We start from the raw sequence: 20631 nt of genomic DNA, 5'->3' as shown, positions 1-20631 counted from the left end.
AGCTAGGTGGGACCTTTGTTTGAGGTAGAAGCACAATAAACTTGAAGGGACTAGAGGAAAGTTCCAACTCTGACCTTTGGTCAATGTGGAAGCAGGCTCACATTTTCGGGCCTCCACAGTAAACTACCTAAGTCAGCATTAATATAAAAGCAAGCAATAACATCTCTACAGATAAGAAAAGCACACAGGGAGAAACCACACCCTGTTTTAAATAACCAAAAGTTACCTGTGCCATTACAGCAAAAGAACGTTACCTGTGTTAGGAATATTCTTAACGGGAGCCTCTCCGCCAACACAAATAATTCCAATCAGACCAAATTAGACCGAATAATAGATGCCCACGTTTAATAAATACAGTTTTCCTGGGTGGCCAGGAGAGCACGGCAAGAAGCGCCTGCGAGAGAGAGACAGAGCGGGGAATCACACAAAACCCAAAGACCATGTGTTCTTTTTCTTGGTGGCAGCCTAACTAGTCCCTGGTGGAGTCTGGACCAAGACAACTCCCAGGCCAGGGGCTGGGGTGATACTTTGAACCAAATATTCCAGGGGAGAGGCCTTAGGATGGATGCCAGGGGCTGGGGTGACACTTTCAATCAAACAGCCTTAAATGTAAAAGAAGGTAACCCCGACACAAAAGAAGCCAGAAATTAGAAAACAGCAGGCTACAAATTAGCCTACAAGATCTAACCACATGATACAGAGATGCCATTAGTATTTTTTCAGAGCTTTTATAGTTGGGAATTATAAGTTTTACTGATCTTAAGACAAGCACACATGTACCCAAAAACATAAATCAAGCATATTTACACAGACATACTGTGGCCCCATCATTTTAACAGACAGACAAAACACTTTTAGGAGCCTGTGTCAGCTGACCAACACAAAATCCCAATTTATCATTTAAACTGGGCATTTATTTTTTACAGGAGTAAAATTAAGTCTTGGCTTCTTGGGGGTCTGAGGCAGGAACATGATTTAACTTTAGGAATTTAATACTAGCTTGGGCAATGAAGAGAGACAGATAACATGTTATATATGTATTGTGTCTAATGTCATCAGAGCTATATGTAAGTGACGTAACGACATCATAAATGACAATTGTCATTGGATTCCATCTCAGTGTAGTCATGACAACTTGAGCCCTTGTATTTTGAAGTCTTGAAACATAAACAATCCCATTACTTCCTAGATCATTCTGACAGATAAGAATACATATTCAAGTTGTTCTAAATAATCAGCACCACTGCCCAATAAAGACAATGCTCTATGATCTACCAGCATTGGCAGTGGGTAAGCCAATCTCCCAAGCGCAGGCTCAGTGTCCACATGGTCCTTTCTATATTTGACAGGAAGAAGAGCTCTCCAGTTAGCAAACCTGAACAGATGTCTGGGTAAAAATATGCTAAACGCTGATCACCTGAGATTTCTGCTGACTATTAAAAAAATCTGAAAGCTAATCATAAAAATGTAATAGCAAGTATATTTGTGGAATGGAGAACCAAGAGATAATAGTGTCTGACACAAATACATGGGTTAAAATCATAACTTATATTCACCCCTAAAATATTAAGAATCAGAAGATATCTGAGATAGAGCGCAAAGTCTCAGTTAAAGAAAAAAAAAGATCTAGAGTTAAAAGAACAATTTGGAGGGGAAAAAAACACCATAGGCAACTACATACCAAGGAGGTCCTTCCACCTGGAACAAGTCAATAAGGCAGCTCACACTAAGAACCTTGGGAGGTTTTCCAGATGAAGAAACATGTCTTTCATGGTCATATTCCAATGCTAATCCCAGCTTCAACCTAGCTTGACCTACCACAAGATATAGCAAAGTCATATAACCTGCTTCTACCTCACAGTTTTCTGAAGACCCAAACCCAGACAGTTCCTGAGCTGCTCTGCCACTATGAGCCCCTGTTTCCTAGTCACTCTTTAAGATTAAGTGCAAATCCTCTAAAGAGAACAATCCATTTCCCCCTTCTGGTGTTTTCTGTCGTCTGTGAACCATTTACAGAGAGAATCAGGATCTGAAAATATAGTTGAAAACCCATGCTGTAATTTTAGTTTGGAACAAAATGGTCTGCCAGGAGTAACAAGGTTGAAGTAAGGAAACTCCAAAGCATTTGACATTCAAATTAAAAGGGCTGTTAAGAGTTTTCCAGAACTTAAAAGCCAAGTTCTAAGAACAGTCCCAAAATGGCTTTTCCAAAATTGTCAGCAGTCAGTAGAGGAACTTCCATAATGGACAGAAAACTCCCCTACAATTCCTGATCACCAGACAGCAGGGAGCCCTTGCTGCTCCTGTTTTATGAGGACATTATTAAATGAAACTCTTTCATATCTATGAAAGCATTTCCTGAAATTTGTATTTGTACTACACAAAGTTTTCCTTTATATTGTAGCGAGACTTTTCAGTGAACTTGGACAATGCAGTTTAGGGGTTTTATTCTTTCTTTAATCTTCAAATCCCTATTGTTGCCACAACCCCAGTTTAACAACAATTCCCATGCCTAAGGCAGGCTGCCTCATAAAGTAGGAAACAGATTGATTGGTGACTTGTTCTGGAAGTACAAGGTCAAGGGCCTGCATCTGGTGATGAGCTCTCCTGATTATCAGAATCCAGGTAGTCATAGGGCAAGAGAGAGGGAGCATATGTCTATCTTCATATGTCTGTCTAGCCAGTCTCTACCTCTCCTTTAAGGACACTAGGATTCAGTCACAGAACTCCACTTAGTGACCTATTCCATCTGAATCACTTCCCAAAGACCACGTGTTGATCTTTCTAGTCAAATGTTCAATATCTAAAGGCCTGCCGATGTGTGACTAAACTTTGACCTGAGCATGAGGGGAAACATCAAATGATAGGCCTCCAGAAGTACTTCACAGAAGTTATCTCAAGCAGAGAAAAAAGTTTAAAATGTTCAAGGCAGAAGGCAGTGAAGCTTGACCTCATGGTATCTCCATGCTTAAAGACTACAGGGAGTACAGTGTAGGGGAAAGGGAATGAATGTGGTTACACACTTCATTTTTGATACATTTCAATGACATCCCAAACCACTTCAAAATATATCTCAACCTCCTTTTCTTCAAAACAACTTTCCTTTCAAGTCTATTCATTTTCCATGGTTGTGACTTCATTTTCCTTCTCTACATCTTTGAAGTATAGAAAAGAGAAGAAAGTCTCAGGAAAACTTTTTTTAAAAAGGTAGTTTAAATTAGTTCAGTGTGTACATTCAAAGGCCAGTTAGAAGCTGTATTTGTGTTCCCAAAGCCAGTGTTATTTAATAAGAAGAGAATTTTTTTTATTAAAACATAGAGTTAATTACATTTCCCTTTCCTCAGATTTATATATTGAAGCCTGGCCCTCCAGTAGAATTGTATAAGGAGACAGATAATTAAGGCGTTGGGAATGCCTCCTGGTAACACAAGACCCATTTTTCAGGTTCTTCAGCTCACTGATGAAAATAATTCAAAAACAAACCTCAGAAGGAACAATGAAGGGAAACTTTTTGGAGTTTGAGAGGAAATACAACACTTTGTCAGGTAATCTGCGGCCTCTGGAGCTGCCAGAAGAAAGGAAATGGGAAAGAGAAAGGTAGAAAGTTAAAGTTTGAATAAAGAAAGCAAGCAGGCTCAGCAGTAGAAGCGAGTAGCTGCATGGGGAAGGGTGGGGAGAGTGAGCTTGAGAGAAGGGTGGGGTGAGGGAGGGAGAAATATAGAGTCTAAAAGTCCGGAGTATAAGGCTAAGGAGATTTAGATTTTTGAATAATACATAAAGAGAGAGAAATATAAAGAGCTTAGCAGTAAGGGTCTGTAAGCTATGGGGTTCTGGAGTATAAGCATATATCTCATTAAGGAATAGCTACTTCTACCATCATCTTGATGCATCTTCAGGTGCATAATGTTTCCTGTCACCTTCGGGTTGAAGCTGGTCTCTTGGGGTTGGTAAAATAGAATTTTTCTCATTATTATGGGAGGACATTGACTTTCCTGCCATCCTCATCAAAGAGATCAATGTCTGACCAAGACATTGACAGTGGGGGTTAATTAGTCTAAGAACAGACAGCTTTTTCTTCTTTCACCTTTCTATAATTTGTGAATTACCAGAGGCACAAGAGGTAAAATGCTAGTGGACGGAGAGGTCCTTCCTCAGCAACCTTCAAATCCTATAATATCAGGCTACAAGTAATCTCAAAAATATACCTTTCATCACAAAATAGTGAAAAAGGCATTTTATTTGGGGGGCCGTATTTCAGCGACTGTGGACTGGAAACAGCAAATTTCAAGTAGTTCCTAACCACAGTCTGCCAGAAATATTTCATTCTTGTCATATTGGCCAAGATCACAGACTTATATTAAAACCAAAACATGCTTGTAAAGTCATTCAACCATGGACACCTATCTTGACACAGCCTCTGAGAATGATGATTATGTAATAGCCCTTCAAGTTACAATTATGAATATAGTTTAACCCAGAAAGCCTTATAATGTGACCGCAGCTGTGTATTTATATCAATAATTGGTATATGTCAATGATATTGATTTTAGAGTTACGTATGAAAAGTAACCAAAGTGTCTATGGCCTAGCCAGATAATTAGCCTGTATATCTATGCGATAGATTAATTCTCTCCAGTTTCTCTTTCCCTAGTTCCTCTATTCTAGCTCTGTTTATTTACTGAGTCTCTCACAGTTTGATCACCACAATGGCCCACAATACTGGAAGGCTCCTGCCCACCTGTCCCCATCATTCTAGGTCAAGAGAGCAAGGAATGACCAACACATAGAAGGAACCAGAGAAAGAAGTTTCAGAGTCAGTGGAAAGGTATTTGATTTCTGCTGAGCGCATCATAAAGACATCATGGGAGCAAACTGAGCAAGAATCAAAAGCCTCTGGCAAAGCAAGAAGTGGGTAGACCAACCGTACACAGCCTGCTCAGACAGCAATGGGAGAAGCTGGAATATAAATGAAGTGAGACTTTGCTGAAGCATTGAAACAGGACAGCCTTGTCAGGTAACGGGGGCTGTATAAGCCATGGATTGAGAGGGCTGACAGGCGAAAGACCAGGGGAAGAAGTGGGGGAATAAGCCCAGCAGGATGCTTCTACAATGTGCCATGAAGCATTAAATGGGAGGCTGGTTAAAGAGCTTGATACAGAAATGAGGAAAGATGAATGACATTCTAAAAATTTGGAGGATCTCTAGACTACCAAAATCAAAAGTGAAGGAAGGTAGAATGATTCTGAGCTTCTGTTAAAATGCTGCATAGAAGCCATAGGTGCCTTGCTCCTATAGAAAAGAGGAATACACAAAAGAGGGCCAGTCAAAACCTTAAAAGTCTTTGATATAGCCAGGAAGAACTGCAGGGTAATCACTAATAATATGTCAGTTCGTAGTTCTTCGTTAGGAAACCATTAAGAAAATAACGTATGAATTATTCCAATCTTTGCTAAATAAAAATATTACAGTGGAATCTCTGAAGTTTCTTAAATCAAACATATTCCTGCGATTTTTTTCTCACATTAAAAGTAAGAGAAACTATAGTTTTTCACAGTTTTTTTTTTCTTTTATGGGAAAAGGGAAAGAACAGCATGGGCCAAGGCGATGAAAGTAGTCTGGGTTCAGCCAGCCTCCGGTTTGGCTCCGAGGTGAGTCCCACAGGGTCCTTCAGCAGCCAGTTTCTGTGTGTCTATGATGTGCCGTATATAGTTTTCGAGGTGTTTCTCAAGCTCTTAGCTTTCCCACAGATTTCGCCAAACAACCCAATAAATAGAAATCTGAGGCTATTCTCTCTGTGATGATGTCCTTGATTGATATGACTGGCATTTCTCTTCAAAAGTGTTCATATTTAAAGTCACACCCTGCCTTCTTGATATAACATAATTCTGAGGCACCAGACCATGCTACACCGTTTAGTATTTGTCAGCATATTGAGTTTAATCAGGATGAGGGTCACCTGGTATCAAGCTAAGTAGTGACAGAGCCTAATTATTTTCATATTTCTATTTGCTTTGTACTCAGCCTCAGGCTCACCCATCACTGCTATCAGAAATGACAGTGTTTCCCACACTGTGCTCAGCAAAGCTTCAAATCTTTGTCTACACTCTGATGAACACCAATAATCTCACTGCCAGTGAGGAAAGAGTGTGACTACTTTCTCGAAAGAAAGAGGTTGAGGCTCAGCCCAAACAGCACAGTGAACACCAGAGCCAGTTACCAACCCAGGTACTTTCTTTCATGTATTTTTCAAACATCATTTTGATGCAAATGTCACTTCCTAGCCATTTTATCTCCACAGCACTTGGGTTCTTCTTTATAGTAAGTTAGCTCATGTTCTTAATTCCCTACCTTCCATTTCACAGTTGGGTCCTGAAGAATGTGGATAATTTAGTCTATTTCTCCTAACAGTAAAAGCTAAATATATGAGAACAACTAGCATCATCTTTAAAAATTGCAGTGAAACAAAGACCAGGCTTGGAATTCAAGACTTTCACTTTCCTTATAACGTAGATGACAGAAAGCACCCGTTCAGTAGGGCACTCCGACTTCCACATGAAGCGAGCAGGCAACCCTTATTTTTTGCCAGTAAGTTGAGATGATGACTTACATTCTCTCAGATGCCTCCCTCATCCTTTATTTTTTTAAAAATTGTCCTTTGCTATTTTTCTCATTACACATTCAAAACACAACCACCTTCCACTTAAGGAAATAAAATGTAGTATAATTAATCAGGCCCTGACAGACACTTCTAAATGGTGATACTTTCAAGTCGTCATTCCTTGGTACAATACTTAAAATGTTTCTTTCATGGACCTCATGACTTCTTAACATTCATAGAATTAGGTTGGTCTCTTCTATAGTTCCCAAGGGCAGGTCTCTCACTACAGATCATGGAAAGCTTTTTCATGATGTTTCTCTACTAATGTTCTGAAGAGTCTGTCGTTATTCCTGGAACGTCAAACATGAACACAGAGAGTCTTGGAGTTAACAAGTTTCATTATTTAATTGTGCTGCTTCAAGGGAGAGGTAGTCTTGACTAGCATCCAATGTGATCCATCATAAATTTCTCAATGTTGAGCTTAGTGACTAAAGAGACATTTTCATTGTTTCTGGAAAAAATTAAGACCTTGGCATTAGCTTAATCTTGTATTGGTCACGTGCTTTTGAGGTAAGATAACTGACCTCATTTTTTATAACTCTTAGGCATCATAAAGAAGACAATCTTCTGTGAGGTTCTGGCATTTCAGTTACAATTCCGTGTCTAGAATCAGTTGATCCTCAAGATTAATTTCTCATCTGCAGCAAGTGAAAACAATGGACTGAGAACTATGGAGGAACATTTACGATTAACTACTGTGTCGTAAATGTTAATATGTGGCCAACTCCTCTCTTTGGGAATATTATATATGGAATAATATCAACCATTATTATGTCTGCATGACAGGAAGCCAGGAATGCCAAGAGCCCATAAGCTCTTCCTCCGCTGGGCAATTCTTTAGAGAACAGGAAACCAACTGCATATGGTTTGGCAATCTTTTTAAAGGGACAGCTGTCAACACAAATCAGCCTTAAGACATAGAAGAATGTTTATGCTGCTGCTGCCTTGTTCAAATAAGCAGAACCCTCTACTCTCAGAAATCTGAAAAGATGACTAAGTCATGTGCCCAAGGCTGCTCCAGAAGACACTTGCCCTGGGCGTTTGTAGCGGGGCAGGTGTAGATCTGCACATATCTGTGTGAGTGCAAATGGGTCCGAGGTCAACTGTGCCTATCATTTTTCAGGATCTGTCTACTCTGTGTTTTGGGACAGGGTCTCTTATTGGCTTCATGGTGTAACGGCGTAAACTCATGCAGTAAAAATATATATACAGCTTTAATGGCGAAATACTTACAGAACCACGGTTCCCATGGAGACCAGGAAAGCAGAAGAGAGGGCTGGGAGCACGCTTGCCAAATTTATAGGCAAACATTAGCCCGAGGCGAACACGCCCCCTAAGGGGCGGGACTTATCCCTACATCATGGTAACCAAGTAGGCTAAGTAAGCAAGGCTGACCAGACAATGAATCCTGGGGACCTGCCTTCCTCAGGACGAGAGCTAAAAGTATGTTCCAGAATGCTTGTATTTTATACCATAAGTTATTGAGATCGAACTTGGGTCATGCTTGGCAGAAAATGATTTATTGAGTGAAGTACACCCTTGTATCTCCTTATGCTTTAACTTCATTCGCTGCCATTGATCAAAAGATAACCATTTATTTTATCTGCATCATCTTTATTAGTGGGTAATTTAAATATAACTTTAATAATGATATATGAGAGTTGATACTCAACTGTAGCATATGAAATTCTAAGAGAATTAATTGAAAATATGTACTAAAAAGTTTAAAATCCTTAGCCATCAAAGAAAAGCCGATAAAAGAAGTTTTCTTCTCAAAGGTAGTATTAGCTAAGACAACTTTAAATGGCTCTTTCTATAAAGGCAGAGTAACAGTTAAATATGCTTTATGGAGAATTGTACTGGCCTAAAGAAATCAGTAAATTATTGGACAATGATGATATAAACACTTTATCTACACAATTCTTCACCTTAAGAACTTGCCAAGTAAGAAAGACAGCTCTTTTGGAAGAAAGGGACTTTGTTCAAGAAACTATTTGGCCCATGGTAAGTAAACTCCGTTTGTAATCCATAAGCATGCAGGCTGGAACTCTAGCCAGTTAGCAGTCTTACCCAGCTGTAGACCCTGCTTCCTAAACCACCATCTGCTAGGGCAGATGTTTACACAGGAATAACAGCAGAATGGTTGTTCTGGCTAACCAATCACTTCCAGATTGGATTTGAAGGACGCTGCATGTGAATATTTACCTTCTTCCTATGAACCTGAGCAAAAACCTATGACTAGTGATGTCACAGGCCAAAAACTGAGAATAAATATTTGTTTAGTGTTTGATCCTATAAGAGACATGTTTAGCACTCCCTTCCAGGCTCAGGGAACAACACAGAAGACAGGTGGAAACACTGTAACAGCTAGAGGATGAGGAGAAGTCCTCTGAAACATTCTGCTGAGAAGGAAATATAGCACCTCCAATAAGACAAAAAAGTGTAAGCACAAGCTGGGAGGAATAGAGGGGTCTACAGGAATAGGTGAGAAAAGAGACAGAAAAAGAAGTGACTAAGTTCATAATTCACTGGATGCATGTATGGAATTGGCAGAGATTAAAGATAGAAGGTTAATGTTAAAATATATGTGTGTATATATTCAATATATACACAAATACATATAAATATGGCATCTATTCTTCAGATAGAGTATGAATGCTAAGACAAAATTATTCTACACTTCTTTTATTATTCAATTTATTTATAATTAAACTATGAAAAATGATCATTTGGGGGTAAAGTCATTATTTCATATTTCAGTGAAATCAAAATTTATTAAAATAAAAGATAGAAAAAATGCTATTTTCTAAATATTAATATGCATATAAAATGGAAATTCCTTTTCTTCCATTATTAAATGCATTTGGCCCTTTCTGTTCCCAATTTAGAGTTCTGCCTTGTCTTCTCTTCAGCTTCTGCGCTGTCATTCATACAGTATCAAAGTTGATGTTGACTTTGATATTTAGTCCATGTTGACTTTAGGCTTGCTGTAAACTGTCTTTATGTTTAAGTATGTCCTTCCTTTGTATCCCTAGTCTTTCTATGCCTTTTATCATGAAGAAGTATTGGATTTTTATCAAAGGACTTCTCTGCATCTAATCAGAGGATCATTTTTTTCTTTCAGTTTGTTTATATAGTGGATTACACTTATTTATTCTCATGTACTGAACCATCCCTGTATCACTGGGCTGAAGTCTACTTACTAGTTCATGGTGGATGATTTTTTTGAATATGTTCTTGGATTTGTTTCAATGTGCAAGTATTTTCCTGAGTATTTTTACATATGTGTTCACAAAGGGAAATTGGTTTGCAACTCTCTTTGTTGGATCTTTGTGTGGTTTGGTTATTAGAGTAGCTTTGGCCTCATAAAACAGAGGGTACCTTCTGTTCCTCTTTTGTGAAATAATTTGAGGAGTACTGACCTTCACACTTCTTTGAAAATCTGGAAGATTTCTGTCCTACAACTCTCTGGTCGGGGGCCTTTTTTTTTTTTTTTTTTTTTTTTGTTGAGAGACTTTTAATGATAGCTTCTTTTTTCTAACTAGGGGTTCTAGGTTTATTTATATTGCTTGCTTGATTTAATGTTGGTAAGTGGTACCTATCAAGAAAAATTTCCATGTCTTTTAGATTTTCCAATTTGGTGGAGTACAGGTTTTGAAAGTATGTTCCTATGATTGCCTGGATTTCTTTGTTATCTGTTATTATGCCTCCCTTTTAGTTTTTGATTTTCATAGTTTGCATATTCTCTCTCTGCCTTTTAATTAATTTGAATAAGGGTTAGTCTGTCTCATTCATTTTCTCAAAGAAACAACTCTTTGTTTCATTTCTTCTTTGTACTGTTCTCTTTATTTTTATTTTATTGACTTCAGGCCCGAGTTTGATTATTACCTACCATCTACTCCCTTTAGACTTGATGTCTTTTTTTTTTTTTGTTCTAGAGATTTCAGGTGTGCTTTTAAATTGTTAGTAGGCGATCTCTCCATTCTTTTGATTTAGGTACTCAGTGCTGTGAACTTTCCTCTTAGTACTGCATTTTTGTCCCATAGGTTTGGCTATGCTGTAAATTCATTTTCATTGAATTCAAGAAACACTTTAATATCTTTCTTTATATCTGTCTTGGCTCAGCAGTCATTCAGTAGGGAGTTGTTCAGTTTCCGTGAGTTTATAAGCTTTCTGTTGTTTATATCCAGCTTGATCATATAGTGATCTGATAGGATGCAAGGAGGTACTTCCATTTTCTTGTGTCTGATGAGGCTTGCTTTGTGCCCAAATATGCTGTCGATTTTTGTAGAAAGTTCCACTACTTGTCGACAAGAAGATACATTCTTTTGTATTTGTGAAATGTTCTGTGAATATCTGTCAGATCTATTTGGCTTATAATTCCTGTTAGCTCCAGTATTTCTGTTTAGTTTTTGTCTAGGTGACCTGTTCATCGGTGAGAGTGGGTCTGGAAGTCTCTTGCTATCAGTCTGTGGGGGTCAGTACATGATTTAAGCTGTTCTAATGTTTCTTTGATGAACTTGGGTGCTCTTGTGTTTGGGGTATAGATGTTAAGAATTTAAATGTCATCTTGGTGGATTTTTCTTCTGATAATTATGTAGTGTCATACGTTTTCTGTATTTGTTCTGTATGTTTAGTATTTTGATTAGTATGCGGCAGGGGGACCTTCTTTTCTGCTCCTATCTGTTTAGTGTTCTGCATGCTACAGAGCTGGGGGTGAGACTGAAGTTTTGGTTCTGCAGAAGCAGAAGAACTGAAATCAGCAGCCAGCCTTCCTGCTTTTCTAGCAGAAGTAGCCCTTGATTTAGTAAAAGGTTCTCTGTGGAGTTGGCATCTCGAGAAAAGCAATGAATCAAAGGAGGCAGATTAGAAAGTTAGAATCTGTTGGATACATAAAATATTGGAGTTTGGGGGAAAGGTGTTCTGCTGCAGAGCTGGGCATGAAACTCAGGGTTGCAGAGGGAGAGATGAAGATCTGCAGTCTACATACCTGGTTCCCTGACAGGTGTGCGACTCCAGTTTGTAATCAGATTGACAGCAACTAACTAGCACACCACATGAGACACATTTTGGCTTCTCACCTTCATAATTATAAAGTAATAATCTGGGTTTAGAAATGAAGAAATTTCTCAGTGGTTAAGAGCATCTGCTGTTCTTGCAGACAACAAAGGTTCTTTCCCCAGAATCTACACGGTTGTTCACAATCATCTGTAACTCTAGTTTCAGGGACCCCAACACCTTCTTCTGACCTCAGCCACCACGGGTGCCACTGATGTACATAAATGCATGCGACCAAAGCATTGATGCATGTAGTATAAAATAACTAAATCCATAAAAAATAAATAAAATCAGGCTTGTTTGATGCATTTAAATATGTAAAGTTTGTTACAGCAATAGGAAAGTGACATGCTGAGCAAATTGATTCTCCTTCATACAATGCAAACCTCTTCCCTTTCATTGGTTGAGTGAGGCATCTGAATCCTCTCCCAGTTCTGCTCTGGTCCTAAATCATGAGCGTTTAATTCAGTATTTCTTCATAGTTGACTTTATGACATAGTTGAAAGTAAGTTCTCAGCCTCTCTGGCAGCTTAAAGTCAAATTTATACACAAATTATACGTATATAACCATTTATATAAATATAAAGTTATGTAAACATAAGATATATAAAAGATATGTATGACAATTATAATTGTTAATATGATTTTTAAATCAAATTATTACAATCTAGATTGACTATATAATAAAATCACTGTCTTTATTTGAAACATCATCAGTGTTTTAGCTATAGATACTTGGTACTAGAATGGCTTATTTCTGGATTATTACTTCTTTTTTTTGAATAGTCTATTTTTCTGACCTAATGGTTCTCAAGCTTCCTAATGCTGTGTGACCCTTTAATACAATTCCGTATATTGTAGTGACCCCCACCCTGAAATTATTTTTATTGTCATTTAATAACTGTAATTTTACTACTGCTATGAATTATAATGTAAATATTTGATATGCAGGGTATCTGATATGCAACCTGAGTGAAAGGGTCACTTGACCTCCCAAGGGTTCTAATCTGTTTTAAGATGTCTTAAAGGAAAGCATTGAATGGGTCATTATAGCTTTTCACTAACAAGAAAAATTTGGAGGCTGATCTTCGATATATTGTATGCCTATGTCACAGAAACATCCTGTATGATTATAATAGTCTGAGAATGAACTATGAAATCATGACATTCACTGTGTGGGGGTCACACCCAAGGGGCTAGAATGAAAATGAAAATATATCCATTAACTTCCAGAGATGTTCTTGGTACAGTGAAAGTTCAGTAAGCATGTGAAGGTTGGGAACGGATGCGATGGGTGCTAAAGAGCTAATAAAAAGTCAGTAGCAGCTGAGCGAAAGACAAGATATTGAAAGAAGGAGCCACAGCCAAAGAAACTAAAAACATTTCTTTGGAGACAGCCAACCACTAAGGGGTAGGGAACAAGAAAGAAATAGTGCTGGGACCTGTTCTGTTGTTCAGATCACCAGCGCTTCTATAACATTCTACAAATAAATAATCCATCCTTCTGTTTTGTAGCCCAATGTTTTGCAATTGAAACTGAGTCAGCAGCTCAACCGAGAGGAAAATTCCATAGTTCTTTGTCAGAACTTAATACTTCTTCTCATGTCTATACTAATTCCAAGTAATAAATCTTAGTAATTCTTTAAAAAGGAAGAAATGAAGAATTTAGGTGAAATACAAGTGGTAAAGTAAATATATGTTTTAAGCTGCCTTTCCACATGCACCTAAAATTGTAGAAGGGATTGTTGTTATTGGACCAGCAAGTGTCCTATCATGAGGTCTTTATTTTGTTAAGAGAGCTAGTGCGATGTTTTTCTAGTTCATAAAACCTCCTTTTAAAAGCGTTCATGGAAGGTATTCATTACAGAGAACAGACAAACCCACGAGGAAAAAGAAATACCTTAAGATTCTTTATTTGCTTAGTACGTTCTTTTTTCATTTCACCTATGGTTACAGAAAGAAAATCAGGATTTTTCTTACTTAATAGGTGAATAAATCAAGATTGGCTAGCTCTCCACAGTCTCATAAGTGTACACACTACCCGGGTGGCCTCAAGCAGAAGAAATGGCACATTCAGAAGGTATAGAATAACCACATGATTCATACTTTAAGTTGGGAAACTGTAGGTACATACTTGTGAGTTTTTATTGAAAATGAGGATTTTTCTCAAGTATTATATTTACCGAGAACTTTGAAGAGCGTTTATAGCAGCTATTTATAGTACTTTCTTCACTTTCAGGGTTTCTTTGAACATGTGTGAATTTTGGCATATTCCACTGTAGCTTGAATATATGTATAAAGCATATATTCTCAGTTGGTTTGACTTATAACAGTATAATAATAATCAAGCAATATTTTGTTCCTCTTTGTAATCAACCAACAATGAACTTTTGGGGGGTTAGGGGGTCACAACTTAGTACAAAGCCTGTGACCTTCAAAACACATGCCCAGTCAAGAAAAACCTTGATTTTCTCATAAATACATATCTTACATGATTTTAACTAACACACATTTACATACACATTAGTGAATTCAGTTTCTCTATGCGTTTTATATATATGACTAGTCTGTCATTCATGGAAAAAATGCTTCCTATTATAAAAATAATAATTTCATGGGAGTCTAAGTTTGAGTAGCTGTATCGCCTTCCCCAAAGCACCCTCCACTTTGACTTTTCCATCTGAACCACATGTTGAGCCATGACTCAGGTAAGCTCCAGAGCCCAAATTACCCATTTGTGATCAGACACAAGGAAAATTACAGCTCTGCAAAATCCATGGAGCCCCACATTGGGAGTTTAGAAAGTTCTTTCTATTGATGTTTAAGTGATTTATTTATTTCTCTGATTCTTTATTTCAGGAACTTACCAAGTCTGGATAGACTTCCTCTAAACTCTTTTCATTGTCCATAAGCTTCTTCTCCATAGGCAGCATGCTATGTAAGCCACCATGTCTATGACATCATCATATTTCTATGGGGCTAAGGTCACTTTCTCCTTATTCAGTCCCTGTCTGGGTCTCTCGGAATCCATTGTTCATACAGCAATCAGTATGTCCATTTAAATGGCATGTAAGATTGTGTGCTTCATCTCATTAAAATTCTTCTGAGATTTTTTTATTCCATGTAAATTTGAAAATAAAAATTTGTGATGAGCTACGCTTTACCTGAATCTTTGCACCAACCCCGCCTCCCCCCAACACACACTGTATTTCACCTCTGCTGCTCTTGATCCTGTTAGTCACATAAGCTAGAATCCCTCTTACAGTAAGGTCTTCATAAATCCCGTTCCCTTTCTCAAGACCAATCTTCCTCCCTCCCCTCTTGTGTTGTCCTGATATTTTCACCATTGTCTTTCTCGGGGTTCAACCCATACTTGTTTCATCTTCAAAATGTGTTCGTATGAAACAGTACTTCTCAGTCATCCGCGTGCCTATAGCAAAATCACCTAAAAATCTTCCAACAACTCTAACTGACATGACTTCAACTCTGAGAAGTAATCTTAAGTGGACCCTTTACATCAGAATTAAACATAGCGAAACAAAACCTCTCTGATAGCAATTCTCATTGCAGCCGCATCACAAGTCAATGATCTGATGAATCCCTTCACTGTCTCTTTTTGTTCGTGTCCTTTTTATGACACATTTATTTCTGTCAATCATTTGTCACTTTCATGATCGGGGTGGGGGTTGGGTTCAACTCTGCTAGCCATACTGGGATTTGGCTTTACTTGGACTTGCAGATTATTTAATCATATGATTCCAAGCACAATGTAGAGGTGTCCTATTATGTCAACCATTAAAGAAACTCAACCATTAAAGTTAGGTTCGCAACCAAAAGTACCAGACACCTTTACTTTTCACTCAAGCCATTATTAATGGAAATTTACATCTATGTTATATATTATATTCATTTTATTATTTTGACTTGTCTTCATTAAAAGAATATGGTGATAGACCAGCAAGACGTCAGTGGTTAAGGATGTTTGCTGTAAAATCAGACAACTGAGTTCCTTCTTCTAGGAACTCACAGAATAGAAGGACAGAACCAAGTCCTAAAAGTTACCCTTTGACTAACACAGTATGCTATACACCAATACACACACACACACACACACACACACAGAAGTAGATTAATAAATAACTTTAAAATTGTAAAAAATATTATAAAGAGCATTTAGCTTTATCTTTATAATCCTAGAGTTTTGGACATCAAGTGTTTTACTCTTTTCTATTACCTTGATATGCTTAAGAAATCTTAAAACTACAGAAAACAGAATTTTCAAAGTTCTTGTGCCTGCCTGCTCCTCTTCAGTTTGTAGGAGTTATGATTTAACTGGCCAGAGATGTGGCTAGGATATTTATTAGATCAGTTTGTTTCTTGGATTGCTTTTAACTGCCTCTTTTTGGTTCCTGAGTGCTCCTAATATATACCTCATGTTAAGAAACATAAAAGTTTAACAGGAGAAATTTGAAAGGTCTTAACCTTTTACCTATTTTAGGGAAGATGTTTAGTCAGCTTTGACTTTTCTACTTGATCTATCTCCAGTTAATTTCCCTTGCTTCATCCCCACTGTATCTGCTAACACTTGGCTTTTAAAATTGTAAGTTCCCATTTAATGGAACCTCCATTTCCTATTTTTTTCTGTAACACTCCTGTGCTGAGTACTGAGTGGAAAAGACTCCTCATAAACCATCTTAACAAGTCTTCCTTCATTTACTAGCAAAAAATTTGAGACATGGAAGTGGTTGGAGCTTAAAAAGAGGCACCCCAAAGCAAGGCAGCTCAGCATTCCGAGCACATTGAGCTGACGGAGACAGCTCAGGGAGCAAACTCTCTCTGATCTTCTCTCGTTCCTTGTTTTTTATTCCCTCCACAAAATGGCATCATAGAGATCATAGCTTCTCATTCTCAAGGTTGTTCATAGATACTATTGTCCCCAAATCATCACAAAACCTGAAATGTCACGATTTTTTTTCCTTTGAAGATCTTCCGTCAGTAGGGCTCCTACCCCATGCTCAGGAGAAAGTCGTGCCACACGGATAGATGGAAAAGTCCTGAGAAGAAGAATTTATGGGTTTCTCTCCTTGGTCTATTACAACTTGGATATATCTTCTACATGGCTGCCAATTCCTCAATAAATCTAAAGACTAAAAATTGTTTTCTCTGAAATGTAGTGTCCCAGTGTCCAAAAGCGTCTATGATATAAACTGTCAAAGAATAAATACACAAGCATACATATGTATATGTTTGCATGTATGTAGGTATGTGTGTATACTTAATAGGTACATAGTAAGAAACCACCTGGCTAACATCATATACTGTGGTCCATTAACTTTGGACTTACGGCCAAGAGTTCCTCCCAAATATCCTCACAGCGCTTGAGTTTTCCCCACAGGGTACCATACAACCTTTTGTACTCAGGAATTTCAGTGGGCAATTGGTCTCTAGGTTTGTGTTCAGAATGGAAAAGTAAGATGCAGGTCTGTATAATACTTGTGCTCAGTATTTGTTTATTAAATATGTCTGTAGAAAGAAACATTGAACAAAGTCATGTCCTAATTAGATGAAAAAAATAGAAATGAAGCATTTGCCTAGCCCTTCTTTAGGAAGCAAAGAATAGTTCGATGCAAGCTAATTCTGAGCTAAAAGTGGCAATATTTGAGAGTCAATCCAAAGCTTAAGTCAAGTTCAAACAATAAGCACTCAGAAAGAAGGAAAGATTGAAGGAACTATGTACTGCTAAAGACAGGATTCTTGGTGAGCATTGGGGGACTTTCCAAGTTCTAGATTATATAATGATATTTACTTTTATACCTGTAATGTACTTCAAAATATATATTTCATATATATGAATATAAATAATAGGCAGACATTACATAAATTACTGTGTATATGTGCACTCACATACACATACATGAGGGATTAAATTGCATATCTACCTAAACTAAAACCAACTTGTTTATTTTTCCCAAAGGATATAAGTAAGAGATTTAAAAGTGCATAATGCTTCCTACCAGTAGACATCTTCACATCCTGCCAGATAGTTACCAACAAGGCAGCATGAGTATCCAAGTCAGGATCCATGACTGAAATTGAACAGGTTATACAAACATCAAGCTTGTGATGTTGGCTTTTCAATACTTTGCCACATACTGCAGCCTGTAATATCAACTCCGGAAACTGCACCCGGAGTTGCAGAAAAGAATGCCTTCAGAGCAGTGGGAACTTAAGATTTTTTTTTTTACCTATCTGAGAAGAAAAGACTCGCATACACAATCTGAGGATCATGATCTTTCTATTTCCAGCTCTCATTCTCCAATCCCGGTTCTCTAATTCTCTGCTCTCTTTTCTCCTGTTCTCATTCTTTCATTCCAATTCTCTCTTTTTTGCTCACCTAGCTTCAACATATTCAACAACAAACATTTTTCAATAAAACAGGTTACAAAAGCTACATCTGAGGGGAGTAAGTAACCATGACAACACCCAACTTCAAGGTTTCTAGTGTACACCCTATGACCTGAGCTAAATGTATGTAGCTTATAGATGGAAGTGTTCTCTCTCCCATTGGTTCCCCCTGGACCAGTTTTTATCTGCCTGTCTGTTTCCAAAGCCGCTTATAAAATAACCATTCTGAGGCTCATTATCAGTTACAATTGTTTGGCCAATGTCTTTGACTTTTTACTGGCTAGTTCTAACTATAAATTAAATCATTTCTATAGTTTATATTTTACCATGAGGCTAGTGGCCTCTCATCTTGTTCCTTGGGTGGATACAGGGTGTATTTTCCACTCCATCTGTTCTCTCTCTCTTTATCTTTGTTTGGACTTCCCACTTGGCTTTACTCTGCTAAGCCACTGACCAAAACAACTTTATTCATCAACCTATAAAAGCAACACATATACAGAAGAACATCCCACATCATCTCCCCTTTTCTGTCTAATTAAAAAGGAAGGTTTTAACTTTAACATAGTAAAATACATATAACAAAGCAGTTATCAACCAAGAATTACAGTTATAACATTTAGTCTATTTGTATTAGGCAAAATTAAAGAAAAATACCTTTAATACCTAATTTATCTTTTATTATAACTAAGAAAAACTATAACTATCTAGTCTTTACTTCATCAAGGGTTCCAGAAAGATATATTACCTAAGTAAACAAGAAGTACATTGCAAGTAACTTTCAAAGTTCTAGAAATGACAGAGACATCACGTAGTCTGGACAGTCATCCAAAGTTCATTAGTATTGTTGGGGGCATCTGTCTTCAGCCTACAGGCCCAGAGTATTTGCCAAACTTTTTAGTGAATCATGGAATTTGAAGATCTGTTTTGTCTTGTATTGGCAAAGTTTGTCGGTTGCTATCTTCTGTGTCCTACAGAATGTCCAGCAGTCCCCCTCCTCCCTCCCATGGAAAAGGAGCCCTAAAGGACTATCCTTCTTTTGGAAAGTTCAGAGCTTTCCTGTGGCTCCTGCGTGTCCAGTTCATTCAGCATACCATCAAATAGGGCAGACAAGAGCACTTTCTCGCCCAAATGGCTCGCCTTATAACAATCAAGACAAAATACATAATGGGTTTATTTGATGCCTCTCATCCTTTCTGAAGTAATTGGTGCTGCCAGAAGCAAAAATGTCTCACTGTCGATAAAGGACTAAGTTTTCAAAGCATTTTAAATGCTATACTCTATAGGTCTTTGAAGTATTGAAGATTATCTAACTAAAATATATCTTTGTATATCTAGAAAACAAAACTAACATGACTAAAAGTTTGATTATTATAGATGACTATTACTTTGTATTTTTAATCATAGATTACATTTTTAATGAGCTGCATAAATATAATATCTTAAATAAGAGTAGAAATATATAGTATTAAAATTGACCTTAAATTTGTATCAATAGACCAAAATTCATACCAATATATTTATTTTTATATCATGTACCCCCCTTATTTTAGAAAGAGATTGATTCTGACCATTAACCATTTATAAGCAACTCCCTTTAAGTGAAGACAAATGTTTATAAACAATCATTTTAGGAATTTGGGTGTAGTTTTTTCCAAATTGCTTCCTGCTGATTGCAGGCATTGTTAATCTTATCGGGATCCTTAGATATTTTAGAATTATGGTTAAATCTTAATTGGGGTAACCTGTGTGGTTAGTCCATCTCAGTCAGCAGTCCTGAAGCTGTTGTGGATGCTGAATCACCTGGGCCACTGTTTAGTGGGTCTTGTTTGATCAAACCATATTAATCTGGAAGCAATCCACATGTTCTCATATTCTGTGGAAACAAAAGCAGAACCTCTTTTTCAAAGAAACATATCCCTAGACCCAAATTTTGAATTCAAGATAACTTTATGTTGGTTTAGCTTAGCAGCCTCCATAATCAAATATTTCCCTAAAGCTAGCTCATTAACAGTCAAAAATTCAAAGAAAATACAATAATATACATGATTCAGACTCTCTGTGTACTTTCCATCTTTATATGGCTTTTTAAATATTCCTTTACTGTTCATTTAAAGACTTTGTTTTAATTTTGGTAACTATTTCCTTTTATAATAATCTATACTCATTTTTCTTGTTTCTAAAGCCTACAAATATTTTTTTAAATACACTGTGATCTGTTTAGAGGTTTTTTTGAGTGGGGTCTGAATCTGTGTTTATTGCATATCTGTAATCATTTTCTGACCAGGAGAGTTTTTTTTTAATGCTTAGCAGGATAGAAACAGTGTAGTAACTGGTTGTTGGCTCTGCCCCATTGGACTTCCCAACATGGCTGAGGCACCTTCACCTCCAGCTCTGGGAGCCACATTTATGTCCCCTGGGAAGCAGTGGGCCCATGTCACCAGCAAGCAGCTTGTGCCACGCTGCCCATAAATCTTTTTGTCTGTATGAGTAAAAGCTAAATCTACCATTTA

The sequence above is a fragment of the Microtus pennsylvanicus genome, chromosome 16, assembly GCF_037038515.1.
Source record: "Microtus pennsylvanicus isolate mMicPen1 chromosome 16, mMicPen1.hap1, whole genome shotgun sequence".
In the NCBI taxonomy this organism is placed as follows: Eukaryota; Metazoa; Chordata; class Mammalia; order Rodentia; family Cricetidae; genus Microtus; species Microtus pennsylvanicus.
The sequence above is the reverse complement of the archived record's forward strand: the minus strand, read 5'-3'. Positions refer to the sequence as shown.